At 44.9% G+C, this 16,653-nt stretch overlaps 1 protein-coding gene across 5 annotated transcripts in view; it reads left to right on the top strand.

Moving 5' to 3' along the window:
- The window catches only part of CAPN3 (calpain 3), a 52,583-nt gene that overhangs the window by 875 nt on the left and 35,055 nt on the right, over nucleotides 1-16,653 (top strand). The gene's annotated exons all lie outside the window — the stretch shown is intronic.

Below are 16,653 nucleotides of genomic sequence, written 5' to 3'. Positions count from 1 at the left end.
ATTCCCACCTGGAGGGTAATCCAGACCTATTCCCTCCATTTAAGTAACTTTTTATAAGAGTCCTTCAGTTTCTCATTGAAGGGCTAAAATCGTGATGTTCTTTTTAGTTTGCTGGCAGCCATGCCTCTGAAATACAGAGCCCTGGGAAGAGGAGAGTGGCAGCAAAGACGGCTTTTTTTAGGCAGGAAACTACTAGGATTAGAAGAAACCCTAGCAATCGTTTGTATCCATCACCTCCCATATGAGGAGATAAAGACCCACCAGAGGGAAATACATCCAGGGCGACCTCGACAGCCCTGATGGAGAAACACTTTCTCTTTCAGGGACTCTTCCAGAACCTCTGGGTTTCATTTACAGTCATGTACCGGGGGGGGGGGGGGGGCGGGGAAGTCACATTCCCCTGGCTCCCTTCTCTGATCACACCTCCAGTATGATTCTTTTTTTTTTCTTTTTTTTTAGGGCCGCACCTGCAGCATATGAAAGTTCCCAGGCTAGAGGTCGAATTGGAGCCATAGCCACCGGCCTACATCACAGCTCACGCCAACACTGGATCCTTAACCCACTGAGCAAAGCCAGGGATCGAACCCGTGTCCTCATGGATACTAGTCGGGTTCATTACCACTGAGCCATGATGGGAACTCCTCCGGTATCATTCTTGTTCATAATTGAAGAAAAATGTATTGAACCGGGGTTAGAGCCAGAAACCAAGCAAGCAACTGAGGACACAGCGTAAATGAAAAAAAAGAGCAATTCCTGCTCTCCTGGAGCCTAAAGTCCTGAGGCGAAGACAGGCTTTGAACCAGGGCGATGACTATCAGAGCAGGTTCAGGGTGCTCTGGGATCTGAAGGCAAGGGAAAGAAACCCTCCTGAGGAAACCATTCCAGCTCAGCCTCAGTGCTCCTCATTAGCTTAACCAGGTTACACTGAGGCCCAGGGCTGTTCAGAAGCCACGTGTTTCTCTTTGACAGGAGATGAAACATCCAACAACCCTGGGCTCGCCCTGCCTGTTTCACAAGGGCCCTTTTCCTCTCCAGCCCATGACTGTCCTGAGGACTCTCAGTTTAGAAGAGAACTAGAAAGAACTTCATTCTCCAACCCCATCACTGCCCCCGCTGCTAGAGCCCACAATGGGACATGTCACATCCCTGCGGAAATAATTTCAGCGACACCGTTCTCCCCTCCCCCCACGCCTTCATATTCCTTCAAACTCCGTCCGCGGCCTCTGGGCCCTTCCCCAGCCAGCCCGGCCTCCTTGCCTGTCTCGCCCTCGCCCCCGCCCCTGCATCCTGGCACTTGCAGCTGCTCATACCTCACGGCCTTGGCTTGTGCTGTCTCTCTGTCTGTCTGTGGTGCTCTTCTTGTCTTCATCTGCTCCTCCTCACCCTCGCCGCAAATCCCTGCTCAGGCGTCACTTCCTTCCCAGCTCTCTCCTGTCTGTCCCCATGGGCTGAGAGCAAGGAGCACTCCTGTTCCTCCTTGGACCCCCTCACCCAGCAAAGGGCCAGGCCCTGTAGGTACTCAGCGGCTGGTGGTGAATGAAAATCCACACTGGAGGGCGCTGACCGCTCAGAGAGGAGGTGGGCCCTGCGTTCCCGGGCTGGCAATTCCGGAAAGCCTTTTCCAACAGTAACACAGAGAAAAAACTTACTGCTTTCAGTGAAGTCGTTGGTGGATTTTAGCCTTCAAACCTAGAACTGCATATTCATAAAAACATTTTAAGGGTCTACTATGCTCTAAGCACTAGGTCAGTCCTGAAATTGTGTCAGTGTGATATGAGGGGCACCAGAAGGCCTGTTCCAAATGACGCTCCCACCACTGCCACCATGCAAAATCCTGAACCATCTACTGTCAGGAAAGGTCCTGATAGCACGATAGCACAAAGCTCATGCTTGGTTAAAATATTCTTATTTCCCCTGGGGTTAAAATTAGGGGAAAATGGTTTGTTGGGTTTGTTAGCATAAATTAGAATATAGAATAAGGGATGGTCAGAGTTGGAATATCTTGGGGATGTGGTCCAGCCCTTTCACATACAGGTGAAAAAATTAAGGTCTAGAAAGGGCATAGAGCTTATCTACAGTCACACAGCACACTGACTGAAACTGAAGTACTGCAGTAGCTCTATAACTTTCTGAAAGGTAAATCCCTTCTTGGAGACAGGAGTTTTTCATGCACTCCCTGGATGCAGTGATCTTTGGCAACCTTGAACAGTCTGAAAAGGGGACTACATCCTATGAGAGGCCCTTCCTGCTTTTACTATCAAAGTCACAGAGTCAGTGAAAAACAATCTGAACTTCTCTTCATAATCAAGTATACCTATTACAGTCAGATAATGATGATGATGAAGGGGAGAATTATTCGTGGCCAACTATGATTCTTGTAAAGACAACAGGCTGCACTTTCAACCATGTCCTCTTAAAAGAAGAGAGACCCTGCAGAGTTCCCATTGTGGTGCAGCAGAAATGAATCCAGCTAGTATCCGTGAGGACGTGGGTTTGATCCCTGAGCTGGCTCAGGGGGGTTAAGGATCTGGTGTTGCCATGAGCTGTGGTGTAGGTCACAGACACGGCTCGGACCTTGAGTTGCTGTGGCTGTGGTGTAGGCCGGCAGTTGTAGCTCCTATTAGATCCCTATCCTGGGAACCTCCATATGCCGCGGGTGCGGCCCTAAAAAGCAAAAAGTAAAGAAGACCCCCCACCTGTTTCCTCTTGTGCCCTCTCCTCACACGCCTACAGAGGGGTCTCACTGCCTTTCCTCCTCTGTCAGGGAGCATCCTGCATGGCGTTTCCAAGCCAGACAACCTGATTCCTTTCGCCTTTCCTTACAGCATCTATTTTTAGGATCAGAAAGAAAACAAACCATACACTATTTCCCAATTGTTTAGCCAAATTTTCTTGATGAAAAACACCCATGCAGGAAAGAACAGCTCTAGAACAGGGCTTCTGGGAGACCGATGGCTCTGTTCCAGTATCACTGGGGACAGGTGTGTGGGCAGACACGTGTTTCACTTCATACAGTGCAGGCTGCAGGCACACAAAATTCCTGGCCTCTCTTCTCTCCGCCAACCCCTACCCCAGACTCTGGGGTGGGGAGAGGGATTTGTGAAGAGAACCTGACCTGTGAAGCCCAACCCTTTCCTTCTTTTTCCCTCCTGGAACAAGCTACCTACTCCCCCTTGAGGCAAAGTTTTCCAGAGGCAGTTCCCCATGGGGAGTCCTGCAAAGGTTCTGGGCCACTTGCCACAACTACTAATAGCAGTGCTAACCGCCAACCTTGACTGAGAACTCATCACATGATAGTCCCTATTCTAAGTGCCTCCATATGTTAGCTTATTTCATCTTTGCAACAACCCTGTGAGGTAAGTACTGTTATTGTCCCCACTTAGCAAATGAAGAAACGAAGTCTCAGAGGGATAGATAACATGTTGAGATCTCACAGTTAGTAGAGGGTATAGCTGGGATTGGAACCCCTGGCTTTAGAACCCCAGCTCTTAACAATGAAATCCATCTAATTTTGGGGTTTAGAAGCCAAGATCAGATTTATGAACAATAAATGTGGTATTTGGGATTCTCGCCTGCTCTACACTTTTGTCTTCTACATCCATGGGTTCAAAACTCTGGCATGGAAATGAGGTGTCACTTATTGGGCCTCCACAAGCCATAACAGGAATTGGGGCTCAGGGTTTGACCCCTGGAAGCAGCAGCCTCTGTGAGCTGGCATTAGAATAGCAGAGTGGCTGAGACACAGTCCCCACCACCACCATTGGGGTCAAGTACTGGCCCTCCTACTTAAGGCTCGGGTCATCTTGGTCAAGTACTTTTCTCTTTGCTGGTCATAAGTTCCCCTCTGAAAAATGAAGGATAGTCCTAATGAAAGGACCCATCTCCTAAGCTTGCTGTGAAGACGGAGTTAATCCACACTAAAGGCTTACAGGTGCCTGGCCCTTGGGGGAGGGCCCAGTGAACACGGACAGCTCCCAGCACCACCTACATCCAGCTCTGCAGCCTCTTCAGTGAGGAAACCTCAGAAACATCATTCCAGCTTCATTTGTGTCTAGACCAATCAGGATACTAATCACAGCAGTGTACCTGAGTACTTTATTTTTTTCAGGTTTAAGGTTTTGTGTTGTTGTTGTTTTTAACTCAAATTGACCCAAAGCAAAAGTTATATTACAAAGAAAGAACAAAGTACATTATGATATAACACACTAGGAGTTACAGGAAAGCCTCATCTAAATGAATCAGTGCAGGAAGTTCCCTGGTGATCTAGTGGTTAGGACTTGGCACTTTCCCTTCTGCAGCCCAGGTTCAGTCCTTAGCTGGTAACTGAGACCCCACATCAAGCTGCTACACACCACAACCTAAAAGGAAAAAAAAATTAAATGGAACTTTTAAAACAATGAATTGAGAGTTCCCATCGTGGCTCAGTGGGTTAAGAACCTGACTAGTACCCATGAGGATGTGGGTTCGATCCCTGGCTTCATTCAGTGGGTTAATGGACCTAGTGTTGCCATGAGCTGTGGTGTAGGTCGCAGATGTGGCTTGGATCTGGCACTGCTGTGGCTATCAGGTAGGCTGGCAGCTGCAGTTCCAGCTTGGATTTGACCCTTAGCCAGGGAACTTGCACATGTCATGGGGAACGGCCCTAAAAAAGAAAAAAAAAAAAAAGAATTGGTCCAACCAATATGAGGATATGTGTGTGAACCATCCCCTCACAGGCAGGCAACTGTTGTAAAATGTGAGTGTATCACGCAAGTATGGAGGTGACCACATAAAGGGGGTTCATGCTGGGCTGGGGTACTTCATCACTCACTCAATGAATGGTTATGACAACCTGGGAAATAAAGGGGTGACCAAATTCTGCCACTTTTCCATCTGTCTTTGTCTTGTGCATTCCAGGTTATTTCTCCACATTCTGCAGTCACTCAAAGTCAGGGGCAACCTAGATCCCTTTTGCTTTTGGAGGGAGGAGCCATAAGGGGCCAGCTGCAGGGCCTTGTGCATCTGGTACCCCCTTACCCTTTGGAAGGAAGGATCCCCAAATTGCTCCATAGCGATCCAAAGGCCCACAAGGAAGTTCTCTCTTGGGAGGTAGCATCTCCTGTCTTGGTAGTCTAACGCTTCCAGACCGGAGTCCTCCCATAGGAAAGTTGACTCACATCCTCTTTTGGCACAGGGCACAAGGATTCTGCACAGAGGGTTATGTTCTGACCCTCCAAGTTAGCTCAGCTAAGACCTGCAACGGCCAAGACTCATGACATGCACCTTGGTCCCAAGCCTCCTCTGTCTGGGGCCTTGGCAGAGTAGCTGCCATTCCGTACCTTCCATCTCACTCCAGCCCCGTCCTAACCTGGACCACAGAGAAAGCGTCCACTCGATTGGGAGCCAGGTTAAGACAGACCTCAGGTTAAATTTCACTTGATGGATAGGGCCTCAGTGTCTCTGAGCTCTGCCGGGAGAGGGAATTTCCTATTAGGGCCTCCCATTCACAGCTCTGAGTTGAGGTCAAAACTGCATCATTGATACACAGCCACCCCTAATGTATTCCCTCAACTCTTTGCCTAGGAAATCTGTTTTCCCTTCCTCCTCTGCCCTCCAAGCTCCTGGGGCTCAGAGCTGGGACCCTGTATTTTTCCCTGAGCCATTTTCTGCTCAGCTTTCTTTGTTTCCTCTGGCTGTTGGGGGGTGGGGGAATTTACCCCCTTCCCCTTATCTCCAGATCCAGAACCTTGCAATTTGCTGGCCACGGCTGGTCCTCTAGCCATAGGCTGCCTATTTACCTCTTCCCCTCAAATCCTGTCCCCGTCACTCCATGTCTTTAGGGCCTGACCCTTTGCTAGTTCGGAGCAGGGTCTCAACTTCACCCACGTTTCTCTGGTGGACGCCCTCTCTCTTCTTAGTATCACTACAACCCCATATCCAGGTCTGCTCTGCCCTGCCCCATTGGCCTAAACCAGCTCTCCACCCTGCTCTTCTGCACTCCTTGGGGCAGCTAGTCCCCTGTGCCAACACCTAGACCTGAAAAACCTCTTTGCCTCTATACTCTGAACAGGTGACTTTATTTCCTATAGTTGCCATGCCTGGAAACCTCTTGAAACACACTTTTTTAAAGGATAGAGTTTAGATAAGTTTCCCAGGCTGTAACTTATCATGAACTGTATTTTACCAAGTCTAGAAGATTTTGATGCTGGTACTTTTTTTTGGCCAGGGCTGCACCTGCAGCATATGGACATTCCCATAGGGGTCAAATCGGAGCTGCCCCCCACAGCCACAGCAACATCAGATCAGAGCCAAGTCTGCAACCTACACCACAGCTCACAGCAACACCAGACCCTTATCCCACTGAGTGGGCCAGGGGGCAAATCCGCATCCACGTGGATACTAGTCGTGTTCATAACCGCTGAGCCACAATGGGAACTCTGTTCCTTGATCTTATCAGAGGGTATACACAGAAAGTCATGACCACTACCCAGCTGCATGCAATTGAAGGAAGCTTTCTAATGAAATATGTATCACAATTTCAGAGATGTTAAAATACGAGGGAGAAAAGGGCCTTTTAATTGGACAGATAAGACCCCTTTCACAGTTCTGCCATGTCCTGCCTACTCCTCTTCCCAAACCATTTCTTTCTCCCACCTGCCTATCAGCCTGGACCCAACCCCACCAGCTGGGCTTTGCTGCTGCCTGTCTGATCTGGTCTCCTGCCCCTTCCCCAATTCCCACCATCCAGGCAGAACTAACTTCTCCCTTGTCCCAAGATGTTACACCAGACAAAATTTAAAAATAAATTATATCCTTCAGGTTAGGTCTTGTCCTCGCTACAAAATTATCTTTGATATTTGACACATACTTATCCAAATGTGCTTCTGTGTAAATCCTTAGCATGGCTGACTCTTCACCTTCTTGCTTCAAGAGGAAAACACATGAAGAAAAAGTAGGGAGATTCTTGTAATGACAGAAAGGGGGCTGTACATGGTTGTTTTCTAGGGGAGAAAAAAGGAAAAAACACGGCTGATTTACTTCCAAGAGCTAGAAGAGAAGCCAAAGTATGGTGGAGAAAGCAACAGGGCAGGAAGCCACCCTCTCCTTGACCTGACCCTCAAAGACCTTTTGACCGATGAACTTGTGAAACGCCAGAGGCACATGTGCAACTTTTCTTGGTAAAGGGTGGAAGTTAGTGTCTTGATTTACACGGGCAGGGTTGAGCCAGCACACCCGGAAGTCAGCATGTGGAAAGTGCAGGAGTTGGGAAAGAGCAGCACAGAGAAGCAAACTGCTAGAAACTCACTGAACTCTGCTGGGGGTGAGGAGGCTCTTCCCTTTCAAAGGCTATAAGTGGGTGTTCAAGATCTCCAAGAAACCCTGAGGCCTCTGCTAACGCCTGGGAAGCATTCAGCTTAAGAGAAGCTGACACTTGCTTTACCAGTTTCATCCAACTTTCAGGTTTAAATAAGCACCATCAGAACTTTTACAAGTTGATTGTGTACCCTCAGAACACCTACCACATATAATAGTATAAAAACTGCTATTAAAATCTCCTTATAGGAGTTCCTGTTGTGGCTCAGCAGTATCCATGAGGATTTGAGGTTGATCCTTGGCCTCACTCAGTGGCTTAAGTATCCAGCATTGCTGTGGCTGTGGTGTAGACCAGCAGCTGCAGCTCTGATTCAGCCTCTAGCCTGGGAACTTCATATGCCGCAGGTGCAGCCCTAAAAAGCAAAACAAACAAACAAACAAACAAACAAAACTCCTTATAAATCATAGGACTGAAATCTTTGAGGAAGTTCCATGGTGGTGCATCAGGCTAAGGATCCGGCATTGTCACTGATGTGGCTCAGGTTGCTGCTGTGGTGCAGATTTGATCCCTGGCCTAGGAACTTCTGCATGCCTTGGGTGCAGCTTTAAAAAAAAAAAAAAAAAGGTTTGGGAACTACTACATTCTGCCATTCCAGGTAGATGGGCTTTTTTCCTAATGTGAAGGTTTTGAAGGTAAAACAAATGCCCCTACCTTCTTCGTTAACCTGTAGTTAGTACCTTTCACAGTCTGAAAGTTCATCCTCATTTCTAGCCAGAACTCTTCCAGCCACAATTTTAGCACGTTACATCTGGCTCTGATCCAGAAGACAGAGAAACAGTCAGCTGATTTCTTCTATATAATATTCTTCCTATTCATGAAGAATATGCCATCCTTCCTTAAGTTGCTACAGATCAAATAGTCATAAAACTAACTACCCCATAGGTGTGACTTTCCCAATGCTTTGGATGTCAGTGCTGTGATCCATGGACAGCCAATCCCTATTCAGGGTCACTTGACCTGAGTTACTCAATTCCAAAAGAAGAAATCCTAGGTTGGCACAAAATAAAAGTCACTCCATTCCAATGTGTGATGAGAGGGAGGGAGCAGACCTACAGAAACACAGAGGCTGTGTGCAGTGAGCTTCTCTCAGGGGGTGTTAGCTTTCCAGTGAGCCTGTCATCTTCTGTCAGTTTTTGTTTGTTTGTTTTTTTCTATGTTGGCCTCCCCATGGCGAATAGAGTTGCTGGGCCAGAGATCTTCTGTGCAACCCCAGATTCTTTAGCCCACTGCCAGGCCAGGGATTGAACATGTATCCTGGCGCTGCATAGATGCCACTGATCTCATTGTGCCACAGTAGGAACTCCCCGTCAGACAGTTTAGAGAGAAGTGGGATCCCTATACAGAGAGGAAGAACTGGGGCATGGTGCTGAGTGGTTAAGACAGCTGGACTTAGAACAAAATAGACCTGGTCTGAACCATGGTTCTACCAATAGCAAGTCACGCAAACCTTCCAAGTTTCTCTTCTGTAATGTGAATGAGGATATTCTCATCATGTGGCTGTTTTGAGCTAGTAGCCATAAAGTCCTAGCAAGTGCTCCAGGTAAGGCAGCAATTACTATTAGGACAGGCAGCAGAGGACAGGAGCATAACACAGTGATGAGGTGCACAGGCTTTCAACTTAAATTTGATTCAAATCCCAGCTCTGCTGCTTACCAACGTGACCTCAGGCAAGTTAGCCATCATTCCTGAGTCTCGGTTTCCTCACCTGTGGAAAAAAAACTCTTACTTTCTTAGAGTTGTTGTAAGGATTAAATGAGATACTGTGTCTAAAGATGTGTGGTTCTGTTGCTACACTCTGTTGTGTTCCATTGTGTCAGTAAATCTTGACATCTAATAATAGAGCAAGTCCTCCCAACCTGTTTTTCTTCTTCAGTTGTTTAAGCTATATCTGGCTATTTGCCTTTCCATCTAAATTTTAGAATAAGGGTGTTGAGTTCCACAAAAAAAAAAAAAATTTATCAGGCTTGCATTGGATTAATCTAGGAAGAAGGCATGTCTTGACAATATTGAGTCTCCTATCCATGAAGAAGGGATATCTCTCAATTTTAATGGGTCTCCTTTAGTATCTGTCAATTAAGATTTTTTTAATGATTTTCTCCATAAAGGGAGTTCCCGTCGTGGCTCAGTGGTTAACAAACCCGACTAGCTTCTATGAGGATGCGGGATCAATCCCTGGCCTTGCTCATTGGGTTAAGGATCTGGCATTGCCATGAGCTGTGGTGTAGGTTACAGAGGTGGCTCAGATATCATGTTGCTGTGGCTGCGGCATAGGCTGGTGGCTATAGCTCTGATTCCACCCCTAGCCTGGGAACCTCCATATGCCACAGGTGCGGCCCTAAAAAGACAAAAAGACAAAAAATGATAATAATAACTTTTTCCATAAAGGTTTTGAACATCATTTGTCAGATTTATTCCTAGGCATCTTTTGTTGTTGTTGTTGCTATTTTTATAATTGGCATCTTTCTTGAAATGGTACTACATTTCTCAAACATAAACATGTGCTATATTTACTATACTCTTAGTAATTCAAATAATTTGATTGTCGATGCCAAGTTATTTGTCTACAGAATCTTTGTTTCTGTAGAGTTAGGTCACTTGCACATAATGACAGGGCTCCCCAGTACATTATGCACAACTGTATTCAGCAGCCTAATTCTTGTTTCATTGCACTGGTGAAACCCTTTAGCATAATGTTAATAACTAAGGAGATAGCTGGCATCTTCATCTGGTTTCCATTTTTAAAGGGAGTATTCTTAATGTTTGCTGTTGAACAGATTTTTTTATAGATTTACTTGTAGAAACAATTTATCCTTAAGGAAGTTCTCTATTCCTGCTTTGCTAAGTTTCTTTTAAAATCATAAATGGTGGTTGAACTATATCAAATAGTTTTTCTGCATTTATTAAGAAAATCATGTGATTTTCCTCCTTTAAACAGTTAATATACAAAGTTACCTTAGTAGAGTTTTCCAATAACGACCCCTTTCGTTCTTAGAATAAAACAAACTTAGAATGGATTCTCTTTTATATATCACTGAATTTTGGTTTACAAATCCTTTATTTGGGTATTTGCATGTATAATCATTAGTGAGATTGGTTTATTATTTCCCTTTCTGCTGCTGTACCGTTTTGGTTTCAAGATTATATTAACCTCCTGGAGTTCTCGTTGTGGCTCAGCAGTAACAAATCTAACTAATATCCATGAGGACACAGGTTCAATCCCTGGCCTCGCTCAGTGAGTTAAGAATCCGGCGATGCTGTGATGTAGGTTGCAGACACGACTCAGATCTGATGTAGCTGTGGCTGTGATGTAGGCTGGTAGCTACAGCTCCCATTTGACTCCTAGTCTGGGAACTTCCATATGACTTGGTGTGCTCTACAAAGACAAAAGACCAAAAAAAAAGATTATAATAACCTCCTAAAATGAGTGGGGATTGTTCTTTCTTCTATTCTGTGAGGGAGACTGTGTAAGATGGAAATGATGTGTTCCTCAAATATTTGGTAGAATTTTGCCAGTATTTTTTTAAGGAAAGATTTTAATCTATTGATGCAACCTCTTCAATAATAATGGAATCATTTGAAATTGCTTTTCTTCTTAAGTTAGAGGTAATATTTATTCTTCTAGGAATATTTAGTGACCATCTTTATCTCTAAAAAAAAATTTGTTTTGCTCTGAAGTCCATCACATTGGATATTAATTTATGTACACCAACTTTGTAGGTGTTTCTCTCGATTTTTTTTTTCATTATTTTACTTCCAACATTTCTATGTCCTGATGGGGTGTGTTTTTGCTTTTGCTTTTGCTTTTTTTTTTTTTTTTTTTTTTTTTTTTTTAGGGCCGCACCCACAGCACATGGACATTCCCAGGCTAGGGGTTGAATTACAGCTACAGCTGCCAGCCTACACCACAGCTCACAGCAACATTGGACCCTTAACCCACTGATCGAGGCCAGGGATCAAACCCGCAACTTCATGGTTACTAATTGGATTCATTTCCACTGCACCATGACAGGAACTCCTGGGGTGTGTTTCTTATAAACTGTGTATAGCTTTTTTTAAAAATCCAACCTGAAAATTTTTGCCTTTTAGTTGGAGATTTTAGTCTATTTACATTGATTATAAGCATTGATATACTTTGAGTTTATTTCTATCATCTTAACCATAACCTTTCTGTTTGTGTTGCTTTTGAAAATGTTCCTTTTTTGCTCTTTATATCCTTTTAACTGATTAAAAGTGCTTTCTCTCATTTTTTTTCCTACTGGTTGGGAAGGTATTGACTATTTATGTCTTTTCAGTGGTTGCCCCAAATTTTTAGCAAACATATTTATCTTGACAAGGCCTGAAATATCAATAGTACCATTTTTCTCATAAATGAGAACTCCTCTTCTGGGAGTTCCCATTGTGGCTCAGTAGTTAACAAACCCGACTAGTATCCATGAGGTTGCGGGTTCGATCCCTGGCATTGCTCAGTGGGTTAAGGATCCAGTGTTGCCGTGAACTGTGGTGTAGATCGGAGACGTGGCTTAGATACCCACGTTGCTGTGGTTGTGGTGTAGGCTGGCAGCTGCAGCTCCAATTCTACCCATAGCCTGGGAACTTCCATATGCTGTGGGTATGCCCCTAAAAAGACCAAAAAAAAAAAGGATGAAATAAATAAATAAATACTCTTCTTGTAACCAATCGGCCATTGTTGTTCAGAATTTTAGCTCTAGCTTAATTTTTCAACCTTAAAAAGTAGAAAATACAATATTTGCTTAGATTTACACACATTAGACAGTTTCTTTGCTTACTGTTCCTTCTTGAGTCTTAGACTTTCCCTTCTATAATGTTTTTATTTTTTCCTAAAGTACATTGTTTGCGTCCCCATTGTGGCTTAGTGGGTTAAGACTCCAACTAATATTCATGAGGATGTGGGTTTGATCCCTGGCCTTGCTCAATGGGTCAAGGATCGGGTGTTGCCATGAGCTGTGGTGTAGGTCGCAGACGTGGCTTGGATCACCTGTTACTGTGGCTCTGGCGTAGGCCAGCAGCTGTAGCTCTGATTAGAACCCTAGCCTTGGAACTTCCATATACCCACAGGTGTGGCCCTTAAAAAGACATACCAAAAAAAAGTACATTGTTTAGACGTTGCTTTAGCAGGGATCTATTTATTATAAGCATTTTCAATTTCTCTTTGTGTGAAATTTACTGTCACTCAAAATCATTTTCTCAAGTAATCAGCCCTGGGTTGATTCTCAGTACTGTCTGTCCTCTGGTTTACACTGTTGGATTGAAATCAGCAGTCATCCTAATTGGTATCCCTTAATAGGCCACCTGCCTTTTCTGACTGCTTATAAGATATGTCTACAGCATTCTGCAATGTTGTGTTTAAACATATATTTCTTAATATCTTTCCTGCTTAAAATTCATTGGGATCCTGGATCTGAGGATTGGAGTCAATAATCAATTGTAGAAAATCTCTTAGAATATTACTTTTCTCCATATTTTTTATTATCTTCTTCTAGAACTCTAAACATACATTGAGCTTACCTTGCTCTATTCCATACATATCTTAACCTCTTCTCTTTTTTTTAACCTCTTCTTTTTCCTTTTCTAAAAATTTCTGACCTCTCTGATTCTCTGTGTGGTGTTCTGGAAGATTTCTTCTGCTCTATCTTCCAATTCACTAATTCTCACTTTAACACCACTTAATCCAATTATTGAATTATTTGTTGAACATTAATTGGATACTGCTTCAAAAAACAAAAGCATCTAGGAGTTCCCGTCATTGTGCAGTGGTTGGTGAATCCAACTGGGAACCATGAGGTTGGGATCTGGCATTGCTGTGAGCTGTGGTGTGGGTCGAGGGCTTGGCTCGGATCCCAGGTTGCTGTGGCTCTGGCGTAGGCCAGCGGCTGGAGCTCTGATTAGACCCCTAGCCCAGGAACCTCCATGTGCCACAAGAGCAGCCCTAGAAAAGGCAAAAAGACAAACTGTATAAACTGAACAAAATTATTTACTTCTTTTTTTTTCTTTTTGTCTTTTTACCATTTCTTGGGCCGCTCCCACGGCATATGGAGGTTCCCAGGCTAGGGGTCTAATCGGAGCTACAGCCACCAGCCTACGCCAGAGCCACAGCAACTCGGGATCCCAGCTGCGTCTGCAACCTACACCACAGCTCACAGCAACGCCGGATCGTTAACCCACTGAGCAAGGCCAGGGATTGAACCCACAACCTCATGGTTCCTGGTCAGATTTGTTAACCACTGCACCACAGTGGAAACTCCTGCAAAATTATTTCTTTAAAAAAACTGACCTTAAAAAATTATCTTGAGCTATTATAGTATCCTATAAAGCTAATGTCATGGTTTCAAACACCAGTGAAAATAGATTACCCAGTGTGCTTATTGAAATTGCATAATCCTATTGATATAATTTAAAAATAAATAAATAAATATAAATAAATAAATAAATTGCAGAGTCCCAGATCTCTACCAAGAGGTCTTAAATCTTTAGGTCTGGGGTGAGCCCTGGGAATCTGCATTTTAAAGTGGCATCCCAGGTAATTCTGATGCAGATAGTCCAAAGACCACATTGTTTTATCTGGCCTTGCCCAGGGCATGTGAAAGTTCCCAGGCCAGGGACTGAACCTGAGCCACAGGAGCAACCTAAGCTGCTGTGGTGCCAAAGCCAGATCCTTCACTCGCTAAGCCACCAGGGAACTCCCAAAGACCACATTTTGCAAAGCACAGACTAGATGAAAATGAACAAGAGTGAAGAGCAGACAGGGAGATGGCATCCACCCTCCACCCATGGGCAGGTTGCCAGACCTGTGTTGCCACCTATCTCAGCTCCCTGCATTTGGAGCTGCCCACTTGAGCGCTGTGAAACTTCTTCTGGTAAATATAATTCTGACATACATTTATCCTCCTTCCCCGTCCACCACATTCTCTGCCTCAAAGGTTCTGAACTCACAACCACGGATGTCTGTCCACTGCCACTGGGACCCACTCTGATGGGGACTTTCATTGGGAGTCAAGCTACCTACGCTCTGGGTCCCTCTCCCAGATTAGATTAAACGGCCAGTCAAGGTCTTTGCAGGGATGGGGCAGGGACATGGGGAGAATGAAGGCTTCATTAACCTCAGACAATGGCCTGGAGCAGATTCCTCCTATGCATTCAGCAGCCTGTATAGGATTAGTGTATACAGCATGTTTTGATGGCCCCATGTTATATCCCATTGGCCGCCAGGGTTGAAGGCATGAATGCCTTTTGCTGAGGCAGGGTAAGCCTCTCTGTAACTATATTTTCTCTTTTTAAAGAAAGAATCCCAGCAAGGCTGATAGAGGTAGGCTGAAGGACTGCCGGCCTTGTGGCCTGTCCTGGGGCTGTCTCTGGCTCTTGCTCCCCTTGCCCGCTCCCTCTTTGATGGGCATGGTGTCGCCCCTTGACCATGGGCTCAGGGGCCTCCAGGCAAAGCTGCTGACTCTGACCATGGCCTTTCTCTGGGCTGTGTTCATTTGCATTGCACTGCTGAGGGTGGAGGAGCTATATAGGCTCCAGGCCATTCACAGGAGGATTAGGCCTGGACTGAGGGCGCAGCCAGATAGAGGCCGCAGTAAAGGCCCAGCTCTATGCCCTGAGCAGTCACCATGCCCTACCTGCTGCCAGGATTCTTCTGTGACCGAGTGATCCGGGAGAGGGACAGGAGAAACGGGGAGGGCACCGCCACACAGCCCCTCAAGTATGAGGGGCAGGATTTTGTTGTTCTCAGACAATGGTGCCTGGCTCAGAAGTGCCTCTTTGAAGACCGTGTGTTCCCAGCAGGTGTTCAGTCCCTGGGCTCCCTTGAGCTGAGCCAGAAAACCAAGATGAAGGCCATCACATGGAAAAGGCCAAAGGTAGGGATGGGAGGGACAGGGCTTCAGGAGACAGCTCCTGGGGGTAGAAGGTCAAGTAGTCCAGAGCCTGAAGCCATGGACCCCAGGTCTGAGCAAATGGCATATCAACTTTTTCCTGCCCATGTGCCCCCCAAATACTTCCTGCTTCCTCCTGAAACTGGAGCTGTTCTTTTCTATTCCTGAACTAGAGATTCTTTAATACCTTATAGAGCCTTGAGACTATAGCTATTTTTAAGCGAGCTAGTACGCTGACTGTGTTCATAGTGAAATAGTAAGAAATGACTGACTGTCACACCTCTTCTGAGAAAAGCTATTCTGAGGGTGGGAGAGTGGAATGGTTAAGAGGACTAAGGTTCAGGGTTTCCAGAAGAGTTTCGTGGAAGGTGATGAACAGGGGATTGCAGGAGGCTGGAGACCTGCCTTCTTAACTTTTTGCCTAAGGCTGGCTCATTAGTGATGTGTGACTTCTGTTTAAATAGGAAGGTCCGTGCTGGTGCTGACTGGCCAGGCTCCTTATAGGGAGAAGCGGTTGGCTTAGGATAACTTACCTCCTGGGCAACTGAGAAGCCAATTTGTTTCGGCTGCATTCAGCTACTCTGTGCTTCTCAAAGTGTGGGCTTTGGACTATCTGCATCAGAATCACCTGGGATGCCAGTTTAAATACAGATTCATAGGGCTCATCCCAGACATCTGTATTTCTGTATTTAACTATCTATATAGTAAGTGACACTTGAGTTCATACTGACTTATACCAAAGTATTTCTCCTTGTGTGTGTGTATTGTAAATGGATTTTTTTTTCAAGTTCCATTTGTTCGATTGCTAGTATATAGGAAAACAACTGACTTTCATATACTAATGTTCTACGCAACTGTGCTATACTTGCTTCTTAGTTCCAGAAAGGTTTCTTTTTTCTTTTTGTCTTTGGTATTTTCTCATAGACAGTTACGTCATCTGGGAATAAAACAGTTTATTTCCTCATTTCTAATCTTTATAAATTTTATTTACTTTTCTTGTTTTATTGCATTAGCTAGTTCAGTAGGATATTGAATAAGAGTGGTAAAGGGAGACATTTTGACTTGTTCCTAATCCTAAAGGGAAACTACCTTCTTTCTTAACATTAAATATGAAGATAGTGGCAGTTCTTTAAAAAAGTAAATTTTCTTTACCAACTTGAGGACATTCCCTTCTATTCCTAGGTGGTTTTTTGTTTTTGTTTTTTCATTTTGGAGTTTTTGTTTTGTTTTGTTCTGTTTTTTGCTTTTTATGGCCACACCCTAGGCATATGGAGATTCCCAGGCTAGGGGTCAAATTGAGGCTACAGCTGCCAGCCTACACCACCGCCACAGCACACAGGATCCAAGCTGCGTCTGCAATCTACACCACTGCTCACGGCAACAACAGCTCCTTAACCTACTGAGAGA

This window comes from Phacochoerus africanus, chromosome 2 (genome assembly GCF_016906955.1).
Source record: "Phacochoerus africanus isolate WHEZ1 chromosome 2, ROS_Pafr_v1, whole genome shotgun sequence".
NCBI classification, from domain to species: domain Eukaryota; kingdom Metazoa; phylum Chordata; class Mammalia; order Artiodactyla; family Suidae; genus Phacochoerus; species Phacochoerus africanus.
Note: the sequence above shows the minus strand (reverse complement) of the source record. Positions and strands in the feature narration are given on the sequence as shown.